Source organism: Neophocaena asiaeorientalis, unplaced genomic scaffold (genome assembly GCF_003031525.2).
Source record: "Neophocaena asiaeorientalis asiaeorientalis breed wild unplaced genomic scaffold, Neophocaena_asiaeorientalis_V1.1 scaffold147, whole genome shotgun sequence".
NCBI lineage: Eukaryota > Metazoa > Chordata > Mammalia > Artiodactyla > Phocoenidae > Neophocaena > Neophocaena asiaeorientalis.
The window spans coordinates 1,900,094-1,922,613 of NW_020173758.1; the positions used below are offsets into that span (position 1 = coordinate 1,900,094).

General features: G+C 40.3%; 1 long non-coding RNA gene across 1 annotated transcript in view; it reads left to right on the forward strand.

Annotated features, from left to right (window-relative positions):
• The window catches only part of LOC112403627 (uncharacterized), a 99,625-nt gene that overhangs the window by 55,895 nt on the left and 21,210 nt on the right, over positions 1 to 22,520 (forward strand). The window contains exon 2 of the long non-coding RNA XR_003003945.1: positions 5,930 to 6,018. This is a non-coding gene — a long non-coding RNA (uncharacterized LOC112403627). The remainder of the gene's footprint in view (positions 1 to 5,929; positions 6,019 to 22,520) is intronic.

Consider the following 22,520-nt stretch of genomic DNA (forward strand, 5'->3'; position numbering starts at 1 on the left):
TTAGGTTTACAACAAAATCGAGAGCGAGGTAGGGAGATTTCCCACATACCCTCTATCTCCAGACATGCATATCTTCCTCTATTATCAACATCACTCACCAGAACGTACATTTTTTTTTTTACCAAGGAAGAACGTACATTGACACACCATAATTACTCAAATTCCATATTTACGCATCATAATTACTCAAATTCCATATTCACTCTTGGTGTACATTCTATGAGTATGGACATATGTATAATGACATATATCCATCATTACAATATCATAAGAATATTTTCACTGCCCTAAAATTCCTCTGTACTCCATTTATTCATCCCTTCCCCTACCCTCTGCAAACACTGACTTTTAAAATTGTCTCCATAGTTTTGCCTTTTCCAGAATGTCATATAGTTGGAATCATACAGCATGTAGCCTTTTCAGATTGACTTCTTTCACTTAGTAACATGCACTTAAGTTTCCTTCATGGCTTTTCATGGCTTGATAGCTCATTTCTTTTTAAAGCTGAATACTATTCCATTATTTGGATGTACCACAGTTTATTTATCCATTCACTTCCTGAAGGACGTTTTGGTTGCTTCCAAGTTTTGTCAGTTATGTACAAAGTTGCTACAAACATCCCTGTGTAGGTTTTTGTGTGAACATAAATTTTCAATTCCTTTGGGTAAATACCAAGAAAGGTGATTGCTGGACCATATGATAAGAAAATGTTTAGTTTTCTAGGAAACCACCAAACTTTCTTCCAAAGTTACTGTATCATTTTCTATTTCCACCATCTAATGTATGAGAGTTCCTATTGCTTTACATCCTTATCATCATTTGGTGTTGCTTACTTAGTTTTCACTTCTAAAAGAAGTGTTGTTTCTGACATGAATTAAAATGGAACTAATCAGTCTATTCCATGGCTTTGATTGAAGAAAGGATTTGGGGAAATGAAAAGCTGTAATGTCTTGTTTAAATTAATTGAAATATCTACAAATTTAAAAAGCAGAACAGAAAAAATAAAATTTTAGAATTGATATTTTGCCAACTCCAATTTAATTCAACAGACATTTATTGAGATTCTCTAATGTAAAATGTTTGCTGCTGGCTCCTTTTGGGGATATGATGAGCAAAAAAACGTGTGGACTACAACTTTCTCAATTCCAGGGATCTTTAACAAAAGAGTCTAATAATCTGTCCTAATAATACTGTTCCATTTATTCATTACTTTGCTCTCAGGCTCTTGCTTAACTTGCTTGCAAGCTGATTTCTTAATAAAGAAACTTACTATGCCTCTGTGAAGTAGTAGATATTAATACTATTCTCAAATTTTGCAGAATAGTAGAGAGATTTCCAGTGTTTGTCCTTAGATGCCTATGCACCCCTGGCTGTACTCTGTCTTGGAGTGGATGCTTGTAGACAGCCACTTTGCACCTGCAGCAGTGGGCAGACTGAAGCATAGCTCCCATGTAACTTCAGAACATGGTTCTTCTATCCCAGAGGTAGTGTAGCGTTAAGCAAATAAACTTTCTTTGGAAGGAACGTTTTGCATTCACTGTCAGAGCTAATAGGTATCTGTGATAGTTCTCTTCCTGATAACTCTAGATACTGTGGATCTTCTCTTTTTTATTCAGATATACTGAGTTTTCATTTCTCACCCTTCACTGTGCTCCCTCTTCCTCTCAGTCAGTTTTTGTGATTTTCATCCGATGGCCTTATACCTGGATTCACTCTATTTTGAGAGAGAGTTTTATTTCTCACAGTGGATTGGTGGAGGTTATTTGGTACACTGCGTTTGGAAGGATTCTGAGACTGAGTCCAGGTTCAGGAGGAGAGAGTGTGGGGATTAATCTGTAGTGAGAGAGTGGGAGGAAATAGTGGTTGTAGCAGGACCTCACTGTGCTGTTGACTCCCATGGATGGTGAAAAGCCCCGCCCCTCAACCTACCATCCAAATCACCCTCCTTAATCCCATAAATTGCAACATGAGGTCAAATCATGCTCAATCAAGGTTCTTGAGCTACCGTATCTCAGCAAATGTTTGATACTTGGAAGGGACTGTTTACTGTATATAGAGGGTACCCAAGATATGCAGATTTGTGATATATGGATTTTAATGGGATGAAGCCTTGAATAGTTGAAATCACTTGGGATCTTCTATTTCAGACCTTCTGCTTTATGGATTGGCTTGGTCAATGGTATCAACAGGCAGACTGGATATCTAAAAGACTCATTGAAGTTGCAGGTCCCTGAAAATTTGTGGGGCTTATTTCCCACTTTCTGGAATACATGTTGCGAAGGCATTTAAATCTTCTGCCAGTTCCTGTTCATAATGCCCAATAAACTTGATACCATCAATGTAGTTCTGTGAATTGATATTCTGTGAAATGTCAGGGTGATCAAGTTCTCTGTGTGCTAGGTAATGTCAGACAATGGAACAGTTGAAGCAAGAAGGTGAAGGTACACTGCTGTCCCTGGTAGGTGAGAAAAAATTGATTGTGGTGGGACTTGCAATTTGGTATAGATAAAGAAACATTTGCTGGGTTAATAGCTATATACCAGGATACAGAGGTTGTACTGATTTGCACCTTTAAAGATACTACATGAGGAGTAGCTGCTGAAATTACAATCATCAATAACTTTACAATAACCCATGATCCATCTGCCTTCTATATAGGCTAAAAAGAGAGAATCACATTGGAACGTTATAAGAATAATTATCTTTTCACCTTTCAAATTTGTGATGAAAGCAATGATCTCTGTAATTCCATCAGGGATTATTTGCAGTTTACTACTCTGTTGGCAGAGGAAGTTTCAGATGCTGCTACCTCACCAGTATACCATAATAGCTCTACCTTTGCAGGTAAGAGAGATCATATGGCGATTTTGTGAGTTTGACTCACAAGAATGACTTTTCCAATTATGTAGCCAGGATGTGGGGATGTAATTTGAGGTCCAAAACTTCAGTTTTATCAGTTCACCTCCATAATCCCCACATTGACTAGGGGGCCACAGTGGCCTTATGGGTTAGCATCAACAGAGCTAGAAACTAGTAACCTCGAGATAGGCCTGAATGCTTTTCTTTTCCCAGAGTGTGATCACCGTATATGAGGATCCTTGTGAAAGGCTTAGAAGAATATTCTGGAATATAGTTACGCCAGTGTTGAGTGAACCTTCTGCAAAGGGTCCAAGAACTCTGAGCCTGTGAACTTGCACTGGGTGAGAAGATGTACTTCATCATTGTGGTGATCCAGGTCAGATTCCTGCTCAGTTGACCTAGAATTTTTCTGATTATAATTATATTACATATATAATTATTTAGTGGGCTGCCTATTTGTTTTATTGAAACACTGTGATCAATTAGCCACTACTGAAGATACCTACAGGTCAGACAGGATTGCTTTTTATGGTAATTATGCCTACCTTATCTTTAGTGGTTAAGTGATACTGCTTGGCTCCTAATGTTCCAGGATTCCACTACTTACTTTAAAATCAGGAAGCCCTTTTCAGTGGTGGCATTTCTCACTGTCATCCCTAGCATGCAAAAAACAGCCACTCAGAGCTCTTCCAGGAGGATGGTGGCCCCTTATTAGTGCCTTTCTCAGTGCTTTAGTGAAGGGAGTATTCTCTGGACTCTCTCAAGGAGCATAGTATTGTGGGTATTCCGTTCACTCCAGTGTTCCTGTCTTTCTAGGGCGTTCAGTCCTTTCTTCTCTTTTACACCAAATAGGTTCTGGCATCTCATCCTGATTGAATTAGGTCACCTTGGAGTTCATATTTCAGTAATCATTCAAGCAAACTGTTGGAACCTCTCATATTTACTTAATTCTCTGTTAAGTTAAACCATCATAATATATTTGATTTGATCCAACATTATATTTCATCGTCATGGGTTAATAACCTTAGAATCTACTCCCCTATTGATTCTCCAAGTTTCTACCAATGTGTATTTGCAAAATCTTGCTCTTCGTTTGGAATATGAACTCTCTTCTCCCAAATAAGACTTGGCACTTACCTTCCTGGAGAAGACTCTGTGACTGTGTGAGAGCTGACTCTAGTCTTGAGGCAGTGAGAGGTGATGAGGAGAACAGATATCCTTTTTGAAGGCATCAGCCATAGAGGAGGTTATCATAGAGTCTTCAAGTATGATAAAACTACCCTCCTCAAAATGTGGGAAATGGCTTCTGCTGGCAAGGGAGGCTCGGGGATATTAGATTAAAAATACTTAACCTGTCTAAGTTGAACAAAATTTCTTCCTTCCAAATGTCAGGCATCCATTCCTTGCAAATAATTCCTAAACTTTCACATAAAAACTTTGTCTCTAAATTCATCTTACATTGTAATTCTGTAACTCATGAAGTTATATTTTGATTAGTTATATCTGCCTTATGACTCCAAGAAATGAGGTTCTTTTATGGCCACCAAAGACAATATCTGGTCCTCTATGACTTGATGTCAGAGAAAGCTCATTCCTAGCTCTTAAAGTTACAATTATTACTGTAACTGTCAAGTTCCTGAGCAATTTTGTCACTCAAAACCTTGCCTTCAGTAGAAAATTCATCCTAAGCAGCCACAGGTAATAATTTGTCTTCTTGATACTATTGCCTGATACAGATTACCAGTCTCCCATTTGCCATTGACAAGCAGATTATCACTGTGTTCAAAGTTAAAGAGGTAAGTAACTTAATTACAGAATTCTATCTTTGAGGGTCAGTTTCTGGAGTCCACTTATGTTACCAAGTACTCTATCAATCAAGGTCCAGAAATAAACCATGGTAGATATTTCAAAAGGAGGGCTTTAATATAAGGAATTGGTTACTTGGTGTATTAGTTACCTGTTGTGGCATAACCAATTACCTCAAAATTCAATGGCTTGAAGCAATGAGCATTTATTTTTTCACACAGTTTCTGAGCTTCAGGTTTCCAGGAGCAGCTTAGGGTCTCTCACGAGGTTTTAGTCAAACTGTCAGGTGGGATGTTAGTTATCTGAAGGCTTGGCTGGGGGTGGAGGATCTGCTTCCAAGATGGCTTACTTTCATAGCTATTTGCAGGAGGCCTCAACTTCTCACTGGCAGTTGGCAAAAGGCCTCAGTTCCTCATCACATGGACCTCCCCACAAGGCTGCTTGAGGGTCCTCATGACATAGCAGTTGGCTTCCCTCAGAGAGAGTGATCTAAGAGAGAGAGAGAGCAGGAGGAGGCCATGATACCTTTCATGACCTAGCCACACACCATCATCTGTCATATTCTATTCATCTGAAGCAAGTCACTAAGTCCAGCCCACAATCAAGGGGAGATGAATTAGGGTCCACCTTTTGGAGAGAACAATGTTGAAGAATCTGTGACATATTTTAAAACCATCATACACTGGCATTAGAAGCCTGAAAGAACAGAAAGGGAATACCATGGTAAGTCCAATATTAGTACTGTAGAAAGCTGTTGCTACTCTTGGGGCTGAAGGAACAAAAGGGTACTGGTCTGTATGGCCAGCTCACTGACTCTGAGTGATGGATATCCTGTGGCTGTTGTGTGGATCTCTAAGGAGGCTACCGCTTGGCTACTGTCCAGCTTCCTGAGGGAGAGATGCAATGAGGCTGGTGCTCTCTGAGCAGTGTGTGGTGTCTCTGGTACTCCGTCACTGAAGGGGCACAGCCAGCTGGTGGTTGTGACTTTGAGGGGGTGTGGCATTGTTGGTATGTTGGCTGTTTTATGCTGCTGGAGGAAAACTTATAGGAACCATAAACAGAAAGAGAGTTTGTTCTTCCCTTCTCCTGTCTTTCAGTTTCATACCAGTCTCTTTCACTGACAGAAACTAAACAAGGGTCCACCTGGCAAGAGAATATTGAAAATAGAGTGCAAAGAAGCAGAGTATGGATGGGTTATTTGGCACTGAGAAACAATAGGTAACTAACTGGCACAGCATGATTTTGGTTTGTGTTTTCCTTGCAGGTACTACCTCTCAAATCCTACTGGTTAATTCTTTTTGTTGAACTATGAAGGACATCATATCTGGTCCAGATCCCTGTTACCTCTTCATGGTAAGTGGCTAGTGCTTAGTATGAGTTGGATACTCTGTATTTGAAAAGTACTCAAGATAAGCAGATTTATGATAGATGGATTTTAATGGGGTGAAGCCTTGGAAAGTTGAAATAATTTGGGGTCAGCATCGATTTTAGACCCCCCAGTGCCCAGTTGGCTATGTGAACATGGAGGCTGTACAGAGGTTGGATACCTGGAAGTCTCTGTCACGCCAAGCAATAATGGTTCACCCTCTCTTCCTTCTCCTCTGCCATGTTGTTTTGGAAAATCTGATTAACTATGCCCCAGTTTATAGTTGTTCTATAAGGCTTGCTCTGGCCAGAGCTGGACCAAGTGACCTCCTGAAGGTTTGCAGCTTTGGAGAAGGCTGTGAATTGGGCACTCTTTTGAGTCTCTGCCAAAGAATATTGTGATTGCATGAGCAGTCTGGAGCCTTCCCCTTTCCCAGGTAGTCTTTGAACAAGGAACCCAAGTGGTCAAATTCTTCCCACTCCCTCTGCCAAGCACTCATCCAATCCCAGCTGCTTTGCAATTCTTGGACAGGTTTTGTTCCCAATCTAAACTCTGGGACCTGTCACTAGGAGTTCTAAGTTGCTCTGGTATTTGGTATCCAGGGAGTGTCTGCAGCCCATGTGGGTAGAGCAGCTCAAATAGATTTCTGCCATTTTAGCCCACACCCATTCTCTCTTTACATTCTCATTGCACACCCTTTAAGGGATGCTTAATGCTAAAACAAATTTAGTAGATACAATTAAGAATTTAATGGAAAAATGAACATTAGAAACTGCAATTGGATAAGATTTTCCAGTTCCTCTTCTAGTTGATGAGCTTTTATCTGGCTTGGCTGCCCACTTCCTGGCCAAACAGTGAGGAGGGCTGAACCTATCTTTGTCTCTGTCTTGCTTTTCCTTTTAGGGATCTCCTTTTCTTCTCACCCAGGTGCTATCTTGTTCCCGCTCTGATGGTGCCTTTGTGATTGGATGACATGATATAATTCACAACTTCTCTGTGTGTCCATTTCCTCCATCATACATCTCTTTGGATGTCTAAGTTATACTTTACATGTAATATGCCCCAAACTAAGCTTCTGATTATTAAAACTCCCCCAACTCCCCCAAGCTTTTAGTTTCCTGTCTTTTCATTTTAGTTGATGAAAACACCATCCTTCTAGTTGCTCAGGCCAAAACCCCTCAGAGTTATTCTTGTCCTTTTCTTTCTCTTATTCTTCTCCATTAATCTGTTAGCAAATCTCACTGGCTCTACTGTCAGAATCTGCCCACTTCTCACCATCTACTGCCACTGCCATCCTAGTCCACACCACTGTCATCTCTCACCTTGATCAAAGGAATAACCTCCCACCTGATTTATCTGCTTCTATCCTTGCCCCACTTCTGTCTCATCATAGCATGATCCTTTAAGAATGAAAGTTGGAGCATGCGATTCTTCTGCTCAAAACCCTCCAATTGCTCCGCACCTCACTCAGAGCAAAAACCTAAGTCTGAAATATTTACAAAGGATCTTTGATGATCAGGCCCCTCACTCATCCTCTTAACCTCATCTTCTACTTCTCTTCCCTTTGTCCCCTCCATACTCTCGTCTTTTTGTTTTTCTTTTAGCAAATCATACAAATTCCCCCCTCATGATATTTGGATTAGCTTTTCCCTCTGCCTACAATAGCCTTCTTGCTCAGATATTTGCATTGTTTGCTCCTTCCCCTCTTTCAAGTCTTCTCTCAAATGCCACCTTCTCAGTGAGGACTTCCCTGATGATTGAATATAAAATTGAAGCCACCTCGACTTACTGCCTGGCATGTTCTGTCTCTCTTCCCTGTTTTATCTTTATTCATAACAATAATCATCATTGGACTAACCCAAGCAGCCAAGTAAAAAATACATTTTACTTACATATTGTTGACCATCTGTCTCTCCCTAGTATAATGTAAGCCATATGAAGGCTTGGGTTTTTGTCTGTTTTGTTCATTCCTATGTCCTGAGTTCCTAGAGGAGTGCTTGGCACAGAGTAGGCCTTCAGCAAATGTTGGTTGAATGAATGAATGTATAAATATATGCATGAAAAAATAAATCTCTTAAATGTAATGTAGGGGGTACTGGATGATTTATAAAGTGCTTCCATTCCTAAATCTAGGAAAGAGGCTCAGGCTGAGGTTCCTTCTGGGCTTCAGTACTAGGCTATACATTTAACATTTGGTAATAGACTAGCACTGAATCATGAAAATTGTTGCCAGCCATAAACAATCACCCTGGCCTTATTGGCTGTGCATATAGGCTAGATACCAACACTGCTTCTACCTAGGACTATCTGAATTTTAAAAGGATTCTCTTGAAGACTGAGAAGCCAAAGGTTATCATTTTGTAATAGAAATCTCAGCATTCTAGTGTGCCAGTAGTAGGAAATATTTGACAGTTCATCTCACCTCTAGAAAGTGTCTATTCTGTATACTCACAAGGTTAACCCTGAATTTTTATGTAAATCTCAGAGATCTAAACATAGTAGGAATAAAATTTATGTTTATGCTTTCTTCCTGGGTTAGTAGAATTTTCCATGGCTTGGTTTATTTGTTGTTCAGCAGTTGAGTGGAAAAGCAAAGCAGTTTTTAGTTTTGAGTTCTTAGGAGTATATCTGAGAAGGCTGACACTAAGAAGGAAGTCCCCAAGGAGCTATCCATCATGAAACAATTAGCCAGCAAGGCCATATCCAGTCGGTGTCAGAATTTGACAGTGGCATAATGGGCGTCATTACATTACAAAAAATAATATATGGAGAAGGATTACTTGGAAAACTGTGACCAGATCTCCAGCTCACGGACAAAGTATAAAATGATTCATTCATTTACTTGTTCATTCATTCATTCAAGAAACTTTTATTGAGTGCTTACTATACGCCAGCCGCTTTTCCAGGCATATGTGATATGTGAAACTCCTTTTCCTGTAATGGGTTGCATATTTTGTTAATTTATTCACTCAACATTGATTGAGTGCCAAACATGTGCTAGGTACTGTGCTAGGTTCTGGATATACAAAATAAGTTGGTATGGACCTTGTCATTGGGAAGCTTTCCTTCCAGGAGAAGGGAGACATGTTTTAGATATCTGGGCAAGGTGCAGGCGGAGGGCACAAAGGAAGAGGTGGTTAATTCTACCTCAGAGTTCTAGTAAGATAAACAAAGAATTCCTAGAGAAGGGGATGTCTGGAATGAGCCTTGGCAAAAGTAGGTGTTTGTTAGGACAGGAGGCTGGGGGTGGGAGGCAGGCTTTGCAAGCAAAGGGATTCAGTAAGAGCAAATGCAAGGTGTTATGAAAGAGCATGGAAAAGTCAGGGAGTTATAAAATTTTTGAAGTCAAGACACAGATAATTTAGGGTCTTCTATGTCACTTTAAGAATTTTGCTTTTTGTTCTGTAAACTGTGGAGAGCCTTTGAAGGATTTTAAGAAGGAGGGTTACATGATCTTTCTTGGGTTTTAAAGGTCACTATTACTTTGGTAGCATTTGGAGAATGAATTACAGGAAGTGAGATTAGAGACAGGGAGTTAGGGGGTATTTCTGATTTGATATAAAGGGTGATGCTGGCTGAACTCTGGCAATCAAAGAAAGAAGGAGAGAAGGCCATAGGTATAAAAAATGTTAAGTTGGGCTTCCCTGGTGGCGCAGTGGTTGAGAGTCCCCCTGCCGATGCAGGGGACACAGGTTCGTACCCCAGTCCGGGAGGATCCCACGTGCCGTGGAGAGGCTGGGCCCGTGAGCCATGGCCTCTGAGCCTGCGCGTCTGGAGCCTGTGCTCTGCAACGGGAGAAGCCACAACAGTGAGAGGCCCACGTACCGCAAAAAAAAAAAATGTTAAGTTCATGGAATTGACAGGGCTTGGTCAGTGGGGCTGGGAGACAGAGAGAGATAAGATAAAGGGAAGAGTAAAGAAGGAATTCCTGCTTTCTTGCTTGAGTTAAAGGAGTAAGTAGTGGTGTCTTCTCGGAGACAAGAAACTTAGGACAAGAGCAGGTTCTTAGTCTTGGAGGTAAGTCTGGTTTTGGAGTTGATTGTGTGGTCTGGCTAGAGATCCATACATAGCATCCACCAGTAGGAACTGGTAAACTTATTCAGAAGGTTTTTGTAGATGAGATGAGTTTGGGGATCACAAGCATATGAGGGTAAGCTGAGGAAGAGTCTGCGCAAATACCTTCCCTGCAGGACTGCACAACCTCTAAACCACAAATGGGTTCATCATCTGAAGTGGCTTTTTTTTCAGTTAACATATTTGAATCAAGATCCCAAAGATGTAGCTGAAGGAGAATGGTGTAAAATGACTTAAGACGGTTCTAACCATTAGTTCCATAGTTAAAAGCAGGGAGAATCTGCCTTAACTGAATGAAGTGACCATTTACATCTGACTTGGAGGCACTGGACAGGAGCTGATCGGGGGCCTGATGGTCCTTTTCCACTTCCCCTCACTGCTGGTTAAAACTTAAAATGGAAGCATTAGAACTCTGTTTAATACAGTTGAAATCTATTCTCCCTTGCTAAGAGGTAAGGCTTGAAATTTGCCTATTTTATATGTAACATATATAATGTATATAAAATTACATATATATATATATATATATATATATATATATAACTCCAAAATATTTGATTGCTTCCATATCTGTGGCCCCATAACACTCGATTAATACCTCTATTTTAGTTCTAATCAAATGCTATTAATACTGTTTTTTCCATGACACTCTCTATTAGACTGTCTCTAAGGACAGAGACATCATAGTCTCCATCACTGTACCCAGCCTCAAACAGTAGATGTTCAGTTAAATTTTTGAGTGAATGAATAATCATTTGTGGAAATAGCATCTGATTGGCCTTTAATCTGTTTGTTTTCTAGCTGTGACTTACCCTCTCTGGGAAGCAGGTGATTTTATTAGCCCTATTTTACACATGAGCAATGCAAGCTGATGAGGTGAAGTGGCTTGAGCAGGTTACACAGCCACGAAGAGATGACACTTGAACCTGGGCTTCTTCATCCTAATTCCCTCTCTTTTCTCTCTGCATTGCTGAGCCTTCCCAAGAAGAGGCTTTAAAGGGGAGGAGACTAAGAGCACTGGGCCCTCCAGAGAAGTATGGAGTAAATGAGATTTTGTCTCAGAACATGGAAGCTGGGAATAGAGGTGAAAAACTACATCCACTGCCAATTTTGTCTAGAGTAGCCTTGAAAACTAACATTTTATAAAGACACCACTGAGCTCAGATTTCCACAAAGGGCAGGTCAGCAGTAATCCTGGCATTATGTGCTCTCAGGCCTGTGACCACAACATAAATGCCAGTGAAAGAAATCTTACAGTCAGTTTGTGAACTACAATTGAAAATGCAGGTGTGGTTGTAAAGAGCTAGGAATACAAGGAGTGTAAGTTACAAGGGTAGATGTTAAATATTCATCTCAGGAAAGGATCATTGGGGTTTATAATAGTATTGACTGCACTCTAGTTTTATTTTCTAGGTTCAAAAAAAAAAAAAGCCTTCTGTTGCTGCAGAGTCCAAGTGCAACTTTTCAAACTTCCGTATTTCGGGGAAATAGGTGTTATTCAATGTGGCAGAATTCAGTATGCTTTCAATAACAGGCAGGTAAAGCGGATTCTTAGAAAGTAAGTGCTGCGATGGTTAAATTAGTCTAATAGGGGATGTCCCCTCTACCATGTTCAGGGGAAAAGCTCATTTACCTAGGCTCTGTGGGGTGGTGCATAAAGGTCAGGTTAAAAAAAGGAGGGGGCTTCCCTGGTGGCGCAGCGGTTGAGAGTCTGCCTGCCGATGCAGGGGACGCGGCGGGTTCGTGCCCTGATCCGGGAGAGTCCCGCATGCCGCGGGGCGGCTGGGCCTGTGGGCGGTGGCTGCTGAGCCAGCGCGTCCGGAGCCTGTGCTCCGCGGCGGGAGAGGCCACGGCAGTGAGAGGCCCGCGTAACGCAAAAAACAAAAAAACAAAAAAAAGGAGGAAAGAATAAAAGAATGTAGTGAGAATAAGACTTCTGCTCTCTATTAAACATATAGAACTTTAGCTTTCCCACCTTCTCCCCCTCTCCCCCCACCAGGTAATTGTGATTGAATGCCTTTGTATTATTCCCTTCTGGCCCTATAATGGGCTGGCATACATTGTATATTATATCTGGAGCTTAAAGATGGCAGCGAGCAAATGTTGATGCCTTCTCGTCTTACAACACCTAAAGAATTGGAATTTGCAGCTCTGTTTCTTGGTGTTTACATGTGCATGGGGGTCTCTGACAGGGTCTCTGATTTCTCTATGTGTATGCATAACAATTTGTTGCAAAGACCTTGCATTCAGTTGTTTAGTTACATCTCCTAGCACAGACACTTTCTTTCAAAGATCTTTGGGAAAGGGAACGCCACTATGTGCAGTCATTATCCATAAAAGAAGTCACCAAACGGTGTCACCTCATTTCTCCTTCCTGCCACCTTGCTTCATCTCCCTGGCTACGGTTTTTGGCACACTCCTCAGCTCTGTTCTTTCATTGGTTTTCCCTTTGCCGTTCATCACGCATCAAGAAACAACAACAAAAACAAAACCTGGGTGTTTGGCCAAATGACCTTTCTATTGTCGTATCTTTTCGTCTGGTTCCATTCTATGATGACAGAATGGCAAATCCTTGAAGGCAGGTGCCATACTTATCTGTAATTTATCTTCAAGACCAGGCATCTTTTGGATATTTGTTAAATATTATATGTGACACATTATAAAACTTGGAGGAAATAACTCCAGAAATACTTTATTCTCTCTTTTTGTTTTATTAGTTTTCATTTTTAGTGGCTGGTGAAAATAGGAAAAGGTGGAGGTAGTCATTTAGACAGGGAAAGACATTTCTCTAAATGTCAATACTTATGAAACGCCATTTTAAACCTTTATAAATGATTATCTTCCTTGGTACTGATGAGGCAGTCTCACATTGCTGCTCAGTTTATTTACTCAGGAGACCAATTTATTTCACTACCTCTGTACTAACTGTTTGCATTGACATCTAGGTCTGCTTTGAGCAAGCAACTGTGACAAGTTGTTTATTGAACTGTAAACAGGTATTGTCTGAATCTAAACAATGGCTTTATCTAATTAGGAGACCCTGGGCATCATCTTAGCCCCATGTGGCTATTCTGCCCAGTCTAGCATCTCCTGCAGATTTCCCGTGGCTTTTAAAATCTTCTTGCTCACATTAAAACTCTTCATCACAAAGTGAAGAATATCCTTATTTTGTCCTGTAACTTTACATACTTGTGTTTTGTGCAAAAAAGGACTGACTGTAATAAACAGAGCAAGGGTGGCCCAATTTAGCATGGTTAAATAAGAAAAGGAAAACATGAATGAGATATAAAAAAAAAAAAAGAATGAATAAAGATGAAGTGGGCCTGTTGCTTAGGCTGTAAAATTATCTTGTATAAATTAGAAGACAGTTTCTTTCCAAAAGGGAACTCAATGAAATGATGGGATAGGAGTTTTCAGACAAAAATACAGGTATGATAACGGAAAGCATGATAGGAGAGCTGAGGGGTAAAAAGTTAATTTTCTGGACTTAGATTGAAATGGAACATGTTCCAAAGCACTTGGGAGCCCTCATCTTACCCGCCATTGTTTTGTGTCTGAAGATGCTAATTGAGCACAGAAATCAATGTCTTTTGTTTTCAGCTGTCAGCACATTTCTAAAAGGCTTTGCCCAGTACTGGAGAGAGGAACTCTTAAGGAAGCTTCACTTTTTGGTAGCTATTACTATTACAGTTTCCTCTTGGAATGGGAGAATTAATTGCAATTTTGAAAAAAAAAGTCACTGCAGTGAGGTTTTCAAACATGAGGGCAAACAGATATTTTTCTTAAAAATATTGATAAGGGGATGTCCAACTGGCATACATTGAAAAGAAAAGGCTGTATCAAAGCAAGCAGGGTGAAGAGGTATCTTTTTTGTCACTATATACCTCTCTGTTTATTTCATCATAAAGGAGGATTTTCACATTCTTTTTGTCTCTCCCCAGACGTTGAGAGTTGCTTTCTTGGTTGCTTCCTTAACGATTTGTGTAATTGGTTTCACTCACTGAGGCCCAATTGGTAGGTTCATTGTGAGTGCCTCATGAAATATGAATCTATTTAAAAATTAATCGTAAATCAATATTAATTCAATAAAATATTTTAATCTGAGGTATGAATATTTTATACCTTCACACAGACATGTAGATTTCAAAAGTCGTTTTCATGTTTCTGACAGGCTGTCCAGTTTTGCCAGGACGACATTCAAATATTCCTCCTCTCACTGCATGGTGCGGGCTTCGGGCTCTCTCAGCTCAAGCTGCCCAGGTCAATGGTTATGTTTATTCACACTGCTGAAGGAATGCAAATGAGATGCACGCTGCCCGGGAATGCAGGAAAGTTTACCTTGTTTAATCGACTTTATAGTTTCTCTGGTCTCTGCCTGGAATACACTTAAAGGGGGTCTCAAGCAATCTTATAGGTTAATCCTTGTTCGCACTGGGTTTGACTCATATCAGACCTGGCATGCCGAGGCACCTGAAGCCTGTCCCTGACAAGCGGCTGTAAAAAGATGGACTGCTACTGATCTAGGCGAAATGAGCCAGTGGCACCCGTCTGATAAAACTGGAGATTTACTGGAGCAGACAGGCCCGAGCTTAAACAGACTTCTCTCTCAATTGAAACCCTGTCTGTCACTTGAATCAGTCATCTCCCCTGTCAGGCATCATCAGCTAAAACAATGGAGTGGTGTTTGAGTTTAGCAGAAAAGAGGACTATGTCCGATAACAGATAGGAATGTGTTATTCTGATCAGCGGGGTTGGGTCCTCTTGTGTTTTCTGATCTGAATTATGAGAGGGTGGGTGCTACTCCAGGTGCAGGATAGAGCCATAAAGACTTTAGAACTAAGGTAATGATAATGAATTAGGAGGGGGAAAATGGTTTCAGTACTGATTTCAAGACAAGAAGTGGTAGGTAACGGCTAAAACAATAATTTTCCTCCTGCTGGGGTTTCTACCTTCATTTGTCTTTAATGTATCTGTGCTACCTGATGCTACACTATGATGGTGGACAGAAATAGGCTCCCAAGGAAGAAAATATAAGCTGAACGTGTTAAAAATTCATCCGCCTTGGTTTCTTCTTAAGGGAACAATGGTAAAAGAGGGAATTGAATTACTGAATGTTTTCTGTGCAAGGCCCAAGCCCAGGAGAACAAGTCTATATAGGCTAGAATAGCCCCAAATTAGGAAGTGGATACTATGAACACAGTGGAGGATTTACATAAGATGCCTAACAGAAAAGAACGGAGTCCTTCACATCTCTGTGGGTCCCCAGAGCCCCTTGCGGAGCCTGGTGTGCAGTAGGCCCTCAGTAGACATTTTGCTGAAGGAATGAATATGTGTTTATTCATTTTTGACAGTTATTTAATTTGCCTTTGTAGTGTTCTCTGGACACAAACCAGAGCTCTAAAATGATATATCTGCTTAACTTTTTCAGTAATTTATTATTGTATTTTAATTTTAGAGGAGAAGGTTTCAGCTTTGTAAAAATGGTATTGCTTCTGTGTATTGAAGCTAAGGGAATGTCACTACATCAATAAGGTCCCATGACAGGGCTCTCTCTTCTGTGTGTGGGAGGGCACTGGCAGTAAATGTTCCCTCCGACGTGTCCCCGGGCACTGATATTACCCTCCTCTTCCATTTCCCCCCTGTTTGATCGGTTGGTTTATTTCTTAGTGTACCTGAGTGGGTTGCTTTGTCCTCTTTCATAAACCTATTGAGTGGGAGGTGTGGATCAGTGCCCACAGAAGAGGTCTGCTTCTAAATCAAGAAATGGCCTGGATAGGTTGACCAGCTGTTTTGTTTTGCCCAAGGCTCTTCCAGTTTCAGCACTGAAGTTCCCACATCCTGGGAAACCCCTCAATCCCAGGCAAAGAGAGACAGTTGGCCACCCTAGACTCGGCACTTGAGATAGTAAGTCTTTGACCTTTATGCCATGGGTTTCAGGTGAATCCTGAACTTCTGGAAGTTGCATGGGTTTGAAGATTGAGAAAGACTGTGATACATTTCATGATTTTGCTAAAAATAATAATATGAAAATAATAGTCATATAGATTAGAAATCACCCACTTGGTGATCTTATTAAGTTCCATTCAGACTCACTAACCACATTTAGTATCAGTGTACAAGAAGGATCTGACATAGGAACCACAGATTTTTAACAGACTAGGGTCAGCAGTATTCTTCCACGCAGCACTAGACAGCTCCACTGGTAGAGCCAATGGTCACACCCAACCTCCTTGCTTCTAACCACTCTGCTGTGGTTAACAGAGATTAAAGATATTAACTATAGTGTGCTCACTGTTAGTGGAATTATTTGTTGGTATCTTCCCACTAGCTCATGACTTCCTTAGGGGCAAGGATCTGGCCTTACTCAGCCTTACATTCTCCCCCAGGCCTTGTGGCTTTGTGGGGTGGGGCAGTCTTGGCTTTTTGGAGGCTGCCTACTCATTTGGCAGTAGAACTGGTATATAAAAGCAAACTCAAACACACATTTGCAGTTCTTTCTCTCACTTTCCCCTCTTTTCTATCTTCTCCCACCTATCACCACTATTGGAGTTTACTCTGGCTCTGTCCCATGGGAAGTGTGTGGGAGAAATCTCAGTCATTTATATGGGGATGATAAATCAGGTCTTCCTGATTCATGTGTTTTTGTTTTTTTGTTTTGTGTGTGTGTGCATATTCATACATAGATGAGAAGAGGACACATGGTGGTTTCGTTCATGTTCATGTATCTTTTCATTCGGACAGATTTTAATACCCAGGCACTTGTCTATTTCTTCCAAACTGGGAGAAAAAAAAATATATATATCATTGTTCTGTTGCCTAACAGCAGCTGTTGCAGCTGTTTGGAGAGAGGACATATGTAAATATCCCAAAGGTATGACACTTTAAATGATGACACTTTATTTAATAGTTAATGTTTTGATTTCCAATAATTTAATTTCTTTGTTGTGGAAAGCAGTATGGCATACTAGGGAAAGCCACAGTGAGTGCAAATGTTAGTTTTGCTGTGATCTTAGGCAGGTAAATTAAACTTTCTGAGCTTTACTTTCCTCAACTAGAAAGTGGGATAATGTCTACCTTGTAGGTTTTTTGTGACATTTAGTTAGAAGTGTTGTATGAAGTAATGATCACTGGCATATCATGATGGCTACATAAATGGCAACTGTTAAAAGTAAGGTAGAGAATTCAGTTCAGCCTAAGAAAGTGCTTTCAGATATTAACTCTGTCTAGCAAGGAAATGGGCTGCCTTGGGGGTGAGTGAGCTCCACATCACTGGAGGCACTGAAAACAAGGCTGAATCATTATCTTTCTGTGATATAATGATGGGAATTTCTATACAATGTAGATTTCTATTATTTAATAAACCATATTAAAAGTTTGGTAATTCTTACCTAAAATTCTTTTAATAAAAAATGCTGGAATTAAAAGAAACACTTCCTGATCGTTTTCAAGGTAAATATATGAAGTTGGTAGACTCAAGTGCAGACTAGAACCTGCTTCCAGAGTGGGGAAACCAGGAGTAATGCTCCTTTTAGAATCATATTTTGTACCCCTCTTGTCTTGGCTGTTCTAGAAGGCACTGGAGAACAGAGGACTAGGGAACCTGGGATGTCTTACTTCCACTTTGTCCTCATGACCCCCTGACTTCTTCAGTTCTATCCCTAGGATTCCCTCTGCTGTCAGAGGGCTAGTGAGGACTTTCAGAGAGGAAGTCTCCAAGAAGGTTGTGGTCATTTAGCCCCACAGCCCAGAAAGCCCCTGGCAAAGTGAGTGGTTACTCTGGGAAGGTTGGGAGAGAAAGTTTGAGAGTGACTGAATAATTTCCAATGCTTGTGTGCATTGTGAATTCCTATGCCTTAGCTTTGCTCTGAGTGTTTGAGGGAGCTTCCAATAATAGTCCTCTTATATGGGCTTCAAGATGACTTCACCTTTGATGACTTTTGAGTGTTTGTATGTGATGTGAAAAGAAAGAGTGGTGGCGTTGCTGAAGTTTTAAGAACAATGTTTTGCTAATTTTAGTACTCTGGTACAGTACTTTAGACTGTAAGCTATGGGGCTGTAGGCTTAATGTCATCAGCAGTTTTCTTTGTGTTTTTAGTACTAGGGGATGTACCTTCCTTTTAAATGATGATGCTTTAAAATTTGTTAAGGAACTTAAAACCTCAAGTTCTCTACAGAAGAGATTAAATTTTTTAATTGGTATATAATTGACATACAACATTATATTAGTTCAGGTGTACAACATAATGATTCAATATTTATATATATTTAGATTAATTTTTTAACATAAAAGTTTGAGGTATACAGCATTTTCTTTAAATCATCTGAATTCTTAACTATTCAGAAAAGGTTTTTGGGGAAAAATACTTGGCTGAATCCAAGGTATCTGAAAATTGCTCAGGACCATTTGGACAACGTCTAATCACTTTCTACTTGAAATAATGTTTTACTGTCTCTGGTGAAAGAAGTAATAGAGTCTTAAGGCTGGGCTTTCCAGTTTACCCTCAAATTTGCCTTCCCATTAATCCTGTGACTTCCATTGTAAGCTTTCAATTTTTAGTGGGATTAAAAAAAAAATTAACTAGAACTACTTTTCTTTCTCATTTTTAACTGAAAAAATGTACAGAAATGAAACTCCAAATACATACTACAGGTTGGGAGGAGGTCGAAGATAAATATCATCAATGACTTATAGTTACTTTTCACCAAAGACTTAAGATGTTTAAAATATTATTTACTCTAAAAGATTTATTAGTTAAACATTTTGGATTTTTTGTGGATGTGTCAGTTAGGGTCCAGTCAGGGAAAAATCATTCTCTCTAGGTGTTTCAACAGAGAGAATTTAATATTGAAAATTGCTTCCACAGGTGATGGAAGGGTCCAAAAGCCACATAGGGGATGATATAGCATCCCAGGTGGTAACAAGAACAGGAAGACACTACTGTTCCTGGTGTTGGAATAATGAGAGAAGTTGGTGCTATCAGAATCTAGAAGCTGGGCTGTCTGGTGGGTGATGGAACCACAGTAGAAAAAAGAACTCTCTAGTAGCACCTAGCTTTTCTGGAGTCCCAGAGAAGACTTAGTCCCCGACATTATCCAAGGAGTCTGGGAAATATGGTTTGCTGTGATTCAGAGCAGAGCATGACAAAGGTGGTGAATTTATTTGAGAAAATACAGGAACAAATTACTGAGACAGTGGGAATCAGTGTAGATGTTGTTTGATGCATGAAGATATGTGAACTTTTTGGCATTAGAGGTGAGGTAGCTGGCCTCTCATCATCTTGCATCTTGGATAGCATCTCCAGAATGGTGGCTGATTTGCACTCATTACCCCTTCCTCACTCTTTCTTTTGTAAAGGTGCAATGTAATCCATCCATTATGGGCATGAAATAATTAAATAGTTTAAGCCCAGGTGGCTGTAGCCAAGGTATGATGCTTAAAACTGTGAGACGCCAAGTATTATGCTCAGTCTAAATAATGCTCTCTTCATTCCAGTAATATGGGAACTGAAGTGTCCACTGACTAGCAGGCGTATTCATTCCTCTGAGACACAGACCAGACAGACTCAACAGAGAGGTGTGGCTCAGTGAAAATGGGCAAAATCCATGTGTAGTTAAAACGGTAATGGTCATTCTGAAGGTAGACAGGAGAGGAGTTCTCATGTTTCAGCACTTGTGTGGGTCTGAACAATAGCTGGTAGGAACAGGATGTGCAAAAGCTATAGAAATACAGTTATTAAACACTTGACACTTCAAGTGTAAACTTTGAGCAGTTGCTAATGGAGGGGCTGAGAAATCCTTATAGTTGAAATAAAAGCTCAGATGAAAGAAAAGAGGAATTTCAATTTTTGATAATGTAGGATGCAGAAGAGGATCTGTGGATGATTTTAAAAAATGATGAAAGAAAAAGGATCCAGACAGAATCAGAACATCCATATTTCCCTTACAGATTGAGTAGTTCCCTAGTGGGAAGAGATAGGAAGGCAATGGCTGAACAATACCTGCACATTTTGTTTACATTTTTAAGGAAAATTTAACTATTTAGTTTGTTCAGGCGTTCTACAGCTATTGTGTTCATTATGTGCCAGGATAAAATGATACACTGGATTAGATATTGTCCATGCCCCTGGGAGCTTATAGTTTAAAAGAAGATACTAATTAGTGACCAGAAAACTCCAGAAAAAATTGAATTGTCATTATAGAGGAAGTGAGAGTCCTGGGGAAGTACCTTGGAGGAGTACCCAACCTAGGTGGGAAGCAAAGGAGTACAGGGGAAAGATCAGGGGGAAAACAGACAACTGAATTGAGCCTTCAAGGATGAGTAGGAGTTGTTCGGGAGGAGTATTTGGGGAGACTATTCTAGGCAAGAGAATAGCATACATAGATTCCTGTGGACAAGGAAGGCATGGCGTTTTTAAGGATCTGAAATAAATTCAAAATGGCTGGTGGGTAGATGGTTATGTATTAAGTGGCAAGATAAGAGACGACAGAGGTAAGCAGGATTCAGGTCCTTATAAGTCATATTGAGAAATTTAGATTTAACTCATTCATTCATTTATTCATCCATTAAACACAGTTTTTAGCTAATCCTAGGGGACCCATAAGCTAGGTGCTTGGCACAAAACGTGAAGAAAGACATGTCTTCTACACATAAAGAACCCTATAGTCTATCCAGAGAGAAAAAGGAAAATGCAGTTTCAATAAAGCATGAAAAGTCCTATGATAGGGCAGCTATGCTAACACTTGGTTGCCACGCAAACACTCAATAGAGGCACTTACTCAGATTTTGTCTCTGGAGATAGTGGTGGTGGTGGCTGGGGACATAAGAAAGATGTTCCAGAAGAAATGACATTTAACATAAAACCTAAAGCATTATTAGGAGTTAGGAGAAAAGATAGAGGTAGCAGTATTCTAAGCATAGGAAAGAGGACATGCAAAGAGCGAGAAGCAAGAAAGAACGTGCCTCATCTCAAGACATGAAAACATTTTTTTTTAAAAAGATGTTGGGGGTAGGAGTTTATTAATTAATTTATTTATTTTTGCTGTGTTGGGTCTTCGTTTCTGTGCGAGGGCTTTCTCTAGTTGTGGCAAGCGGGGGCCACTCTTCATCGCGGTGCACGGGCCTCTCACTATGGCGGCCTCTCTTGTTGCGGAGCACAGGCTCCAGACGCGCAGGGTCAGTAGTTGTGGCTCACGGGCCCAGTTGCTCCACGCCATGTGGGATCCTCCCAGACCAGGGCTCGAACTCTTGTCCCCTGCATTAGCAGGCAGATTCTCAACCACTGCACCACCAGGGAAGCCCTGAAAACATTTCTGTATGGCAAAAGAATACAGGCATACCTCGTTTTATTGTGCTTCAAAATACTGTATTTTATTTATTTTTTTACAAAGTGAAGGTTTGTGGCAACCCTGAATTGTCATATGATGGTTAGCAGTTTTAGCAATACAGTATTTTTAAATTAAGATATGTACATTGTTTTTCTTAGACATAATGCTATTGCACACTTAGCAGACTACACTATAGTGCAAACATAACTTTTACATGCACTGGGAAACCAAAATTTTATGTGACTCGCTTAATTGTGATATTTGCTTTGTTGAGGTGGTCTGGAACTGAGCCTGCAATATTTTTGAGGTATGCCTGTAAAAGTTTTGAAACAATGTTAAGGAGTTTGGATACATCCTAAGAACATTGGGAAGAAACACTTAAGAGTATTCAGTCAAATTACTGGTTGTAAGTATAAAGAAATCAATGGATTTCCTATATACTAGCAATAATCATTTAACATGTAATTGTGAACAAAAGACATGAACAATAATATTGCTAGTAATGGCAAATCCACAGGAAGTGCTATGACTGGCGCCAAATCCTCTGCTCTGAGGCCCTCTGTGGAACCTACATCTCCTAGTTCGGTGCTCTTCAGGGCACCGTGCTGTTCTGGAATCTTCACTGTGCAATTCCTATCTCTAATGAAATGTTTTCTCCCCTACTAGGCTTCTCAGTCCACTTTTGCTCCAGTTACAGTAGGGGGACAAGCATTTAGCTCTGTTCCTGCCTGTAGGCAGCCTGGGGACGTGCAGTCTACATGGGGCTCCTTGGGCTGGGGCCTTCAAACCTCAACCCCTGGAGAAGGGCAGTGGCTTCCTGAGTCTGGGTTCTGTCCTGATGCCCCTGTCCTTAATCTCACTGGCTTTATTTCCAGAGTTTTCTTTTTCTTCCTGTCCTCATTCTTGCTTTTTAAAGTTCTCCCCACTCAAAAGCTCATTTGCTTCCCAATGCTTCTGGATCGTTTCCATTCTGCACATACTATATTGGATAACATATTGACATTTTAAAATGCAATTTTATTATTCTATGGACAGGCACATAATTTTCCCAGCATGCTGGCCGCAGTAAACACATTTCTATCAGTAAAGG